Here is a 12,390-nt window from a genome sequence, read left to right as displayed (position 1 = left end):
GGCCAGTTCACCTAACCTACACATCTTTGGACTGTGGGAGGAAACTGGAGCATCTGGAGGAAATCCACGCAGACATGGGGCGAATGTGCAAACTCCACGCAGACAGTTGCCAAGGCTGGAATTGTACCTGAGTCCCTGGTGCTGTGAGGCAGCAGTGCTACCCACTGAGCCACCGTGCCACCCCTGTATGCAACTTGAGCTGGTTTGTGCTAGTTTATCTAATTTTGGGAAAATTTCATTAACTAAGCCAACAGAACCAGACAGAGATACTGCACAGGAACTTCAAAAGTAGCAATAATTTTGATATGTGCATATCTTTTTATGTTGCAAAAAATTATCTGGTAGAATACTACAAGTTGATTTTCTTTTTCAAATTTGCATCATTCATTTGTGTACAAGTTTGTAATGTTTTTTGCTGAAATTCATTTCTTGATAAGATTGAAGGTGTCAATAAGTTTTAGTTTTAAATATCTGTATCTCTCTGGAAAAGGAAGTCTAATGGTATTGAGGAGATCTACAGTTTTAAGGTCCTGGGAAAGAAAAGTTTGGAGCAAGAGACACTTAAGTAACGATTTTCAGTAAGTTTACAGGTTTTGAGAAGAAATGATAGGATCACTATATCTTGGACTTCAAAATGAACATGTGAGAAAAATTCAGATATGCATGATTGCAGTAGCAATATTAAAAAAGAAAATGGCAAGAAACATTGTGATGAAAGGAGGTTGAAGTTTAGATAGACGTAAAGAAAAAAACATATTTTGCACTTATTACTTCTTTATAGAAATTTAGTGGTTGCGCAAAGTCATAGAGATGTACAGCATGGAAACAGACCCTTCAGTCCAACCCATCCATGCCGACCAGATATCCCGACCCAATCTAGTCCCTATCCCACTTGCCAGCACCCATCCCATATCATCCCAAACCCTTCCTATTCATATACCCATCCAGGTGCATTTTAAATTTTGCAATTGCACTAGCCTCCACCACTTCCTCTGGCTGCTCATTCCATACACATACCACCCTCTATTGAAAAAGCTGCCCCTTAGGCCTCTTTTATATCTTTCCCAGACTCTCCCACCCCAGGGAAAAGACTTTGTCTATTTATCCTGCCCATGCCCCTCATGATTTTATAAATCTCTATAAGGACACACATCAGCCTCTGATGCTCCAGGGAAAACAGCCCCAGCTATTCAACCTCTCCCTATAGCTCAAATCCTCCAACCCTAGTAACATCCTTGTAAATCTTTTCTGAATCCTTCTTTAGCAATCTGACTGAGACAGAACAATATTCAAAGGTCAAATAAGATTGACCGCAGATGATTGCACCAGTTGTAACTTCTCAGACATTGAAGATGTCATGTTAAAATGTAACAAGATTTTGAGAATGTCCAGTCTTAGGCTGACAAGTGGTAAGTAACATTTATGGCACACAAATGTAAGGCAATGACCAAGGTATCATTCTTGTAAACCTATGTAGTGTTCCCTCCAAGGCCAATATATTGTTTCAAAGGTCCCCCAGTATTATAACTAACTATTGTATGCAAACAGATGGGTTGATTTCTGGGTATGTGATTTTAAAGGTAAAAATATTTCCACCAAAATTGTTTTCAGTCTAAGTGAATGGTACAGTTATGAAAATTTGCCTCTTTGGTAGACAAGTGGGCAGCACAGTGGCACAGTGGTTAGCACTGCTGCCTCACAGTGCCAGAGACGCTCAGGCGACTGTCTCTGTGGAGTTTGCACATTCTCCCCGTTACTGCGTGGGTTTCCTTCGGGTGCTCCGGTTTCCTCCCACAATCCAAAAATGTGCAGATTAGGTGAATTGGCCATGCTAAATTGCCCGTAGTGTTAGGTGGAGGGGAATGTGTCTGGGTGGGTGCGCTTCGGAGGGTCAGTGTGGACTTGTTGGGTTGAAGGGCCTGTTTCCACACTGTAAGTAATCTAATATTTGTGTCCCCAGTGTATACAGTGCTAGGGAAAACAAAAATAAAGTTCACCAGAAATGCATAATTTCTGACTTGCCTGTATGTTGTGAAGTATTTGAGTAGTATTTTTCAAGAGAAATTTTCAAGATTAGAGTAAAGCTTTTGTTTGCAATTTGTGATTTAGATTGCCTATTGCCATGACAACTGGTGTTACAGTCTCTATACAGACTGACAACTTTGAAGAAATTTAAGATTCCAGTTATGACCTAAGAGAGTGACAGGGCAAGGTTTCATGCTTTAAAATCTTCCCTGTAACAAATGTCAAAAAAACCATGATTGACTAAAATCTATTATCTTTTATTCTTCTATATTATAGAAAATAGAAGGATATCTGTCGTTTAGCTATTCTTCTCTAGATGGATAAATATAGTCCCATGTGTCAGCATTTGCCCAATATCCCTCTAAGCCCTTCCTATTCATGTACCCATCTGAATGCTGCAATTGTACCAGCCTCCACTATTTCAACTGGCAGCTCATTCCATACATACATGTGAATTCCCCTTCCCCTGTACCTGACTTAGTTTAAATCCTTCTGGGTGTCTGGAACACAGCACTTTACATTTGACTTTACAATAAAAAAAAAGCTAGGATCTGGGCTACTTCTTAAAATGTTTTGGGAGGGTCTGGTCTGTTCCATAACAGATGTGATAATCAACAGACAGCCTTTTTTTGTGATATTGAATAAGGGAAAAATATTGGCGAGTACACTTGGGGTTGATTCACTTGCTCTTTAAAATTGTGCCATGGATCTTTTACATTCAAACAGACTGGTGCAACCTTTTTTTTAAACATCTTTTATGAATGAAGGCACCTCTGTCAGTGCAGCATTCCTTCAGTACTACCATAACGTCAACTATGATTGTTGTGCTCAAACCCTGTATTATGATTTGTTGAGAGTGTTACCAAGTATTTCCATGCATAACTTACTTTGTCTTCTATAAGGTGGGGAATGGGAGTTTGGAATGTCCTGGTGAAGGTTGCTACTGTATATTTATAGAGAGTATACTCTGTTGCATTTGTGACCATGAATGGAGTGAATGTTTAAGATGATGAGTGGGGTGTTGATCAGGCAGGCAGCTTCATCCTTGCTGGTCTTAAGATTCTTGAGTGTTGTTGGAGCTGCACTTATTGTGGAAAGTGGATGGTATTGCATCTTGCTCCTGCTTATGCCTTATAGCTGATTATCAAGTTAGGACTTAAGTTATTTGCTGCAGAATTCCCAAACTCTGAGCTATTCTTGGAGCGAGCTATTCTTGGAGTGACAATATTTATAGAACATAGAACATAGAACAATACAGCACAGAACAGGCCCTTCGGCCCACGATGTTGTGCCGAACTTCTAACCTAGATTAAGCACCTATCCATGTACCTATCCAAATGCCGCTTAAAGGTCGCCAATGATTCTGACTCTACCACTCCCACGGGCAGTGCATTCCATGCCCCCACCACTCTCTGGGTAAAGAACCCACCCCTGACATCTCCCCTATACCTTCCACCCTTCACCTTAAATTTATGTCCCCTTGTAACACTCTGTTGTACCCGGGGAAAAAGTTTCTGACTGTCTACTCTATCTATTCCTCTGATCATCTTATAAACCTCTATCAAGTCACCCCTCATCCTTCGCCGTTCCAACGAGAAAAGGCCGAGAACTCTCAACCTATCCTCGTACGACCTACTCTCCATTCCAGGCAACATCCTGGTAAATCTTCTCTGCACCCTCTCCAAAGCTTCCACATCTTTCCTAAAGTGAGGCGACCAGAACTGCACACAGTACTCCAACTGTGGCCTAACCAAAGTCCTGTACAGCTGCAACATCACTTCACGACTCTTGAATTCAATCCCTCTGCTAATGAACGATAATACTCCATAGGCCTTCTCACAAACTCTATCCACCTGAGTGGCAACCTTCAAAGATCTATGTACATAGACCCCAAGATCCCTCTGTTCCTCCACCTGACTAAGAACCCTACCATTAACCCTGTATTCCGCATTCTTATTTGTTCTTCCAAAATGGACAACCTCACACTTGGCAGGGTTGAACTCCATCTGCCACTCCTCAGCCCAGCTCTGCATCATATCTAAGTCCCTCTGCAGCTGACAACAGCCTTCCTCACTGTCCACAACTCCACCTATCTTCGTATCATCTGCAAATTTACTGACCCACCCTTCAACTCCCTCTTCCAAGTCATTAATAAAAATTACAAACAGCAGAGGACCCAGAACTGATCCCTGTGGAACTCCACTTGTAACTGGGCTCCAGGCTGAATATTTACCATAAACATTTTTTTTTAACATCTAGTTTCAGTACTAGAATCTGCTATTTGAGATGTTCTTTGCCATTTGGGTTTTACATGGTTCTTGGTTGGAAAATCAGGTTGAACTCACCTCTGCTGGCTCAGGAGCCATGAATGGATTTTATGGACATAGGTAATTAGTTGAGTGAGGTTGTGATTTTCATCTGCCATGTGGGAGAATAGATTAGATTACTTACACTGTGGAAACAGGCCCTTCGGCCCAACAAGTCCACACCGCCCCGCCGAAGCGCAACCCACCCATACCCCTACATCTACCCCTTACCTAACTACGGGCAATTTAGCATGGCCAATTCACCTGATCTGCATATTTTTGGACTGTGGGAGGAAACCAGAGCACCCGGAGGAAACCCACGCAGACACGGGGAGAATGTGCAAACTCCACACAGAGAGTCGCCTGAGGCGGGAATTGAACCCGGGTCTCTGGCGCTGTGAGGCAGCAGTGCTAACCACTATGTCACCGTGCCTGGCTGGTCTGGTTAAATCTCTAGTCAATGATAACCCTGACTCTGTTGATAGTTGAGAATTCAATGATGGCAGAGCCATTAAAAATTAAGATGAGAAGGTTAGATTCACCCTTGTTTGAGATGATCATTACCTGGCATTGTGTGACATGAAAGTTTCTTGCCACTTATATGCCCAGCCTTCATTGTTGTCCAGGTTTTGCAGCATATTGTCACAGACTGCTTTATTACCTGAAGGTGTATTGTTTTTGTATCTATCGGAGGAGCTGAGACTAATACAAAATGCTACGCAATCATAGAGCTATTGAGATGTACAGCACAGAAGCAGATTCTTCATCCAACTCATCCATACTGACCACATATCCCAACCCAATCAAGTCCCTCCTGCCAGCACCTGACCCATATCCCTCCAAACCCTTCCTATTCATATACGCATCTAAATGCCTTTTAAATATTGCAATTGCACTAGCCTCCATCACTTCCTCTGGCAGCCCATTCCATACATGTACCATCCTCTGTGTGAAAAGGTTGCCCCTTAGGTCTCTTTTATATCTTTCCCCTCTCACCCTTAACCTACGCCGTTTATTTCTGGACTCCCCCACCCCAGGGAAGAGACTTTGTCTATTTATCCTCTATTTTATAAACCTCTATAAGGTCACCCCTCAGCCTCCGACACTCCAGGGAAAACAGCCCCAGCCTATTCAACCTCTCCCTATAGCTCAAAACCTCCAATCTTGGCAACATCCTTGTAAATCTTTTCTGAACCCTTTCAAGTTTCACAACATCCTTCCAACAGGAAGGAGACCAGAATTGTACGCAACATTCCAGAAGTGGCCAAACCCATGTCCTGTACAGCCGCAACATGACCTCCTAATTCCTATACTCAATACTCTGACCAATAAAGAAAAGCATACCAAACCGCCACCTTCACTATCCTATCCTTCACTTTCAAGTAGCTATGGACCTACGCTCCAAGGTCTCTTTGTTCAGCAACACTCCCTGGGACCTTACCATTAAACATATAAGTCCTGCTAAGATTTGCTTTCCAAAAATGCAGCAGTTCGCATTTATCTAAATTATACTCCATCTGCCACCTCTCAGTTCATTGGCCCAACTGATCAAGATCCTGTTGTAATCTGATGTAACCTTCTTTGCTATCCACTACATCTCCAATTTTGATGTCATCTGCAAACTTACTAACAATACCTCTTATGCTCGCATCCAAATCATTTATATGAATGAGGAAAAGTAGTGGACCCAGCACCGATCCTTGTAACACTCCACTGGTAACACACCTCCAGTCTGGAAAACAACCCTCCACCACGACCCTCTGTCTTCTTTCTTTAAGCCAGTTCTGTATCCAAATGGCTAGTTCTCTCTGTATTCCATGAGATCTATCCTTGCTAACCAGTCTCCCATGGGGAGGCTGGTCGAACGCCTTACTTAAGTCCATATAGATCATGCCTACTGCTCTTCCCTCATCAATCCTCTTTGTTACTTCTTCAAAAAACTCAATCAAGTTTGTGAGATATGATTTCCCACGCACAAAGCCATGTTGACTATCCCTAATCTGTCCTTGCATTTCCAAATACAGTCCCTCAGGATTCCCTCCAACAACTTGCCCATCACCGACATCAGGCTCACTAGTCTATAGTTCCCTGGCTGTCCTTACCACCCTTCTTAAACAGTGGCACCACGTTAGCCAACCTCCAGTCTTCTGGCACCTCACCTGTGACTATCAATGATACAATTATTTCAGCAAGGGGCCCAGCAATCACTTCCTTAGCTCCCACAGAGTCCTATGGTACATCTGATCAGGTCCTGGGGATTTATCCAATTTTATGTGTTTCAAGTCATCCAGCACTTCCTCCTCTGTAATCAATCATCAGTGAACATCCCTATTTCTGACTTTACAATGGAATGAAGACCATTAATGAAGCAGATGAAAATGTTTGGCCCAAGATGATTAATCTGAAAAATTCCTGCAGTCAAGTCCAGGGCTGAGATGATTTGCCTCCATTGCCACAAACATCTTTCTTTGTGTAATGTATGACTCCAACCTGTGGAATGTTTCATGACCCCTCTCTTCCCCAATTTCCATTGACTCCAGTTTTTCCAGGTTTCCTTGATGCCAGTGACCAATCATGCCACTTTGATTACAGTAGCACTCATTCTCAGCTTACTTTTGATGTTCAGCTCTTTCATCCATCTTTGGAGCAAGGTTGTAATGAGTTCAAGTGACACTGTGCATCAGTGAGTAGGTTATTGCTGTGAAAGTGCTGTTCTGATCTTCAATTTCTAGATCCTCATAATAGATGCTAAGTATGCAATGATGTTCCATTCATGTTAATTTGCCCTCTCTCACTTTGACATAGAAAGTCACAAAAAATGTTGATTGTTTATGATGTTTCCATGAACTCCTAATTAATACAGCGTATGATAAAGGGCATTAAAATTGTAAGGAAAATTATTATAAGCTGACTGTTTAAGCCAGATTGTGCACAAAGACTTGAGTACCAAGTTGGCAAACATCAAGACTCAATAAATAGCCTCCATTTGCCTATCAATTTCCCCCAGCATGACAAGGTGCATAAATGGAACATATTCTGAACAAAAACAATTTATGTTTCTCCCCTTAGCAAGATCATCTGAAAGCATAGCACAGATGATCAGATCTAGCTCTATCTCACCACAACATCTCTAGATCAATCACTGTCTCTATTGTGCCAGACTGTTTATTGAAAGTCCCTTACTGGATGGGCAGAAATTCTTCCAAATAACTGTTAAGAAGAAAAGGCCATTGTTCTCAGTCCCTGCTACAGACACCATTCCTTAGTCATTGACTCCATCTTGTGTCCCAACAACTGTCTGAGGCTGAACCGGACTGGTGTCATTTTTGATCCAAACATGAGGATTTGACCAAATGTTTGTGTCATTACTGGTACTGCCAATTTCCAGTTTAGTAACATCACCAAATTCTGATCCTGCCTCAGCTCATCTGTTTTGCAAACCTTCATCCATGCTTTTGTTACCTCTTTACAGAATGATTCCAACACACACCTGACAATTCTCCCATGTTCCATGTTTAGTAAGCTTGAAGTAATTCAAAATTCTGCTGCTATGTCTGACTCAAAATAAATCCCATTGACTTGTCAACTCTGTGCTCTATATTGCACCTGTGTAAGCAATAGCTCAGTTTTAAAATTTTCATGCTTGTTTTTAAATCCCTCCATGATCTCACATCTTCCAATTTCCTTCAGCCCTACAATCTTTTAAGATTTCTGCACATATCCTTCGTCTTACTTTCTGGATTTTTTTCCTTAAACCCCTCAGCTTCTTTACCTTCCTTCCTTCCTTCCTTTAAGACACTCCTTAAAACTAGGAATAAAAACTGAAAATTCTGAATATACTCATGTAAAAGTTGAATTTTTTAGACTTTTTTTAAGGTTAAATTTATGAGGTCAACAATTACGTGGGTACTACTTTTGATGGGCTGAAATTCATGCTACAGTCCAAAATACTATATCATTAGCAGAATCCCAACTGATCTTGAAATGAATAAAGAAAGGAAACACAATGATTCACGATAATATGACTGTACTCCATGAGTGCTACAGGGGAACAGAGCTCAGCTGAACTGCGCACAAAGGGAGGTTGTCACCTGACTCTGATCTGATGTGCCTTAAACTTTTGCACCAAATTGATGTGAAGTGTACATGAAAACACAGAACAACATGATAAAAAAAATTCATTTCCTCAATTTAACATTTATGTACAGGATAATACCTTGACTCACAAATGTTGATCTGTTACCTGTGAAGAACTGGGGTTGATTGTTACATGAGATGTATGAAAAATTCCAGATTTTTTGGTGAAAAATAGGGGGTTGCCTTTTACACGAGGTTGACATTTACTCAAGTATATACGGTATCTATAGCAGATCATGCATCTCTTGTGGAAAGAGAAGAAGAGTTAATGTTTCAGGTTGATGACCTTTCATCAGAATGATTTGCTCCTGTTAAATGTTGAAGATATAATAGATTTTAAATAAATGATTTGGCACGGAAAGGAGGATGGACGAAAGAAATAAAAGGGAAGATCAGTGAAAGGGCAGAAGACAAGAGAAATTTAATGAATGTTCAAGATAAGGCTCATGTTCAAAGCAAATGAGATGTCAAGGGACAAAAAAAACTCCAAAGTGTGGATCCAAAGGAAGTGTAAATGCAAATCACAGAATCATCATGAATCATCCATCTAAAAAGGACTGAAATTGTCTAAATCAGTGCTGAGTCCAGAGGCTGTGAAATGTTAAATTGGAAGATAGTGTTGGTCTTCAACCTTGCATCGAGTTTCATTTAGAATCAAAAATGTTGTGGGTGGATGACAGCAGACCCAATTCAGGAAATCCCCCCAAAATAACCTTTCCCTTTCCCGATGGTCATTTGACTAGTGTGAGTTGTGCATTGAAGAGTTCAATAAAACCTAACATATTGATCAGAATTTTCTCACCTGCCTTTTGTGGCTCAATTTCAATTTTGTTTGACAATTCTCTTGTCAAATGGTTGAGGTGTGCCTGAAAGGTGCTATTTAATGAAAGCAGTTGTTCCATAGGATATTTAACCATAGACTTTATTGAAATATCTTTAGATGTCAAAAAGAAACTTCTCAGCAAATTATCTTGATTGAACAAGTTATGTAGTTGATTTGTAAGATGTAAGTGTGCAGAGCCCATAGACAGTGTTGGCAATGTGGAACAGTCTTGTTTCGTGCTTGTTGTGTTCTTAAGTGGGAATTAGTGGATAGAATAAAAACAAAGATGTGTTTTTCTCAGCGTAAATGTTAAATATTGATCTTCAGTTCCTTCTGTGAAGTCTGTTTAGAATTAGATTAGAGCAGAGCATTCCATTAGATCCAAAGGATACACACAATCTGTTCTTCTTGAGTGCCTTATTTGAAATGTATTACAAAAATACATTTATAAATATTTTAATGTTTTCTGTACTAAAAGCTTTTGTCCCTGTCTAGTGGAAAATATTTGTTCACAGATCATAGATTCCACTCGCCCTTGGCATCAGCCCTACAGACCTGACACTCCCCACCCTACTGTCTCCCAACACCCTGCTGTCCAACCCCCCCAGGATCCAACATCTTCCACAGGACCAGATACCCATCTCCCCATCCTGCCCCTGTATCTGTTACACAGCCTCTCGTCTGCCACCAGACTCGACACACTCCCCACTGACATTCCCATCATCCCCATTGGGACTCCTTTCTTCCTCTCTTCCCTCCAACATCCTCTGTCCACCCTCACCCAACACCAACCAATGCCCATCTTCCCTGCCAGATCCGATATCTGGTACACCTTAAAAGTGTAACACCTCAACATCTTAAAAGTGCAACAGACACCAATACCTCCTCAAACGTAAGTACTATTCTTTTAAAAGTGATTGTCAAAACTATTAATAATTCTTAATAAAAATATTAAATGCTAGAAACATTCAACTGATCTACAGTATTTATGGAGAAAAACCAAGTGTTTCTCATCCTATCAATCTACCACTGAATCTAACTAGCACCCTGGCACTCTGCCACCTGGCATTGTTTCATCCTACCAACTTGACACCTTAAGCCCAAACCTAACTTAAATATCTTTACACAGTAGCTCTTCATGCTGGTGAATATTTAAATCACAGAATACGGCAACTATTGCCATGAGAAAAGGGCATGATTCAAATTTCCCTGACTGTACTGCACTTTGAAGGAACTGTTAAATTTCAGATATGCTGCACCTCTCAAGAGAAGCCATAATCCAAATTTCCTACCAGAAAATTAATGGAAAATAGTCAGAGCAATGTGGCAATCTCATTGTGATTGCCATTCCTTGAAATCCATCCTAATGATATTTTAATGTACTAAACACAACGTTCTTTGTTTCACTTCTTTAGTTGTAACTTCAGTGTTAAGTCTCCTGATTTAGCTTTGAGTATTCATTTTTTACTCAAAATGAATTTGCCCTGCAACCATCAGTATAGACGATACTGTATTTTACTGCATGAAGATTTCATTTTTGTAAATATATTTTAATATTAATTTGCCATATATCCTGAGAAAAACAATCAGTGTAGATAAAGAATTTGAATCCAAGTCCATTCACCCATTTTACATTTTTACTTGCATCTCTTTGGTAAGATGCTGGAAATTGCTTACCGTGTTATTTATATCACAGAAGGGGCATGCACCGTTGTGCATTCAGATATGCATGCAGTAAAGACTGGGCCAACCTCAAACATTCACACTGTACACTCTATATTCAAAGCCTCTCTGCTTCCTTTGCTTGACCGATGCTGATATCTGGACGTTGAGATTAAAAGTTGAAAAATGCAAGCCTTCAACCCTTTTTATCCAACTGTTGACATCATTCTGTAACTTGATTGACTAGGTGTGTATATATTGGAGAAATACTGAAGAAAGGGTCATCCAAATGCTGCATTGCAGGGAAGCTTGCATAGAGATGGCCATAGAGATTGATTTATTGCACATGCAACTCACTAGCTGCCAACAGGACATCCTGAGCAGCAACTCCAACAATTAGCTTCATATATATTAGCTTATGGAGGAACTTTCCTCTCAAGGATAGATCTTAAGCCATCAGCAACATTGGTCCTTTTGAAGACCAGTATTAAATAGACAAAAGACAGCACTCTTCAATATAGTCAGTTTGTCTCCGGATGTGAATGTATAGCTCCTCATTAGTAGTAGAATGTATAGCTCCTCAATTGTTTTTACACATTTGTTTCAACCCTACATATTGAATAATGAAAAGACAGAACAAGAATATGCAGAGTAAACACATCTGAAATGGAGGTGCAAATTACTGCAGATGTTGGAATCTGTACTGAAGACAAAAAATGCTGGAGATCACAGCAGGTAAGGCAGCATCCATGGAGAGAAGGAAAGCTAACGTTTGAAGAGTCATCTAGACATGAAACGTTAGCTTGCTTTCTCTCCATGGATGCTGCCTGACCATCTGAAATGGATTTATTTCTTGGCTGTTCATCGTCATCCATAGTTGGAAAGATGCCATATTTTGCACCTTGGTCCAGATATAACAAAATGTGTTATTTACTCTGCGTATTCTTGTTCCATCTTTTCATTATTCAATACTTAGGGTTGAAACAAGTGTGTAAAAACAATTGAGGAGCTATACATTCCACTACTAAGTTAATTCATTCACATCCGGAGACAAACTGACTATATTGAAGAGTGTTGTCTTTTGTCTATTAATACTGGTATTCCAAAGCATTTCAACTTCCTCCAGGCCAAAGCACTTTTGACAGCTGCTGGCTTTGTTCTGCAAGTGATCATCAATAGACATGTTTGTGGTCAGGTGATTTGAGTCTGCCAGTAATCTGGAATTTGCTGAAATTGCAGATACATTTTAAAAATGTCTTCTAGTGTCATCAACAGCTATATTTAATTTTCTTTGTTACTGGTTGACATCAAAGGGCAGCAATCTGTCAGCTCACAAGCCCCTCTAGGGCCATGAAGAGAGAAGATAGAAGAATGTTGTCACAAAGAGACGTTAGTTTGGATCTAATATTAAGAGTGTTGGTGAAGAGTGGCATGTCT

General features: G+C 40.4%; 1 protein-coding gene across 2 annotated transcripts in view; it reads left to right on the top strand.

The window, feature by feature from the left end:
- LOC140482342 (transmembrane protein 163a-like) overlaps positions 1-12,390 on the top strand; it is a 231,262-nt gene that overhangs the window by 118,701 nt on the left and 100,171 nt on the right. The gene's annotated exons all lie outside the window — the stretch shown is intronic.

Source organism: Chiloscyllium punctatum, chromosome 10, assembly GCF_047496795.1.
Source record: "Chiloscyllium punctatum isolate Juve2018m chromosome 10, sChiPun1.3, whole genome shotgun sequence".
Lineage (NCBI taxonomy): Eukaryota > Metazoa > Chordata > Chondrichthyes > Orectolobiformes > Hemiscylliidae > Chiloscyllium > Chiloscyllium punctatum.
Note: the sequence above shows the minus strand (reverse complement) of the source record. Positions and strands in the feature narration are given on the sequence as shown.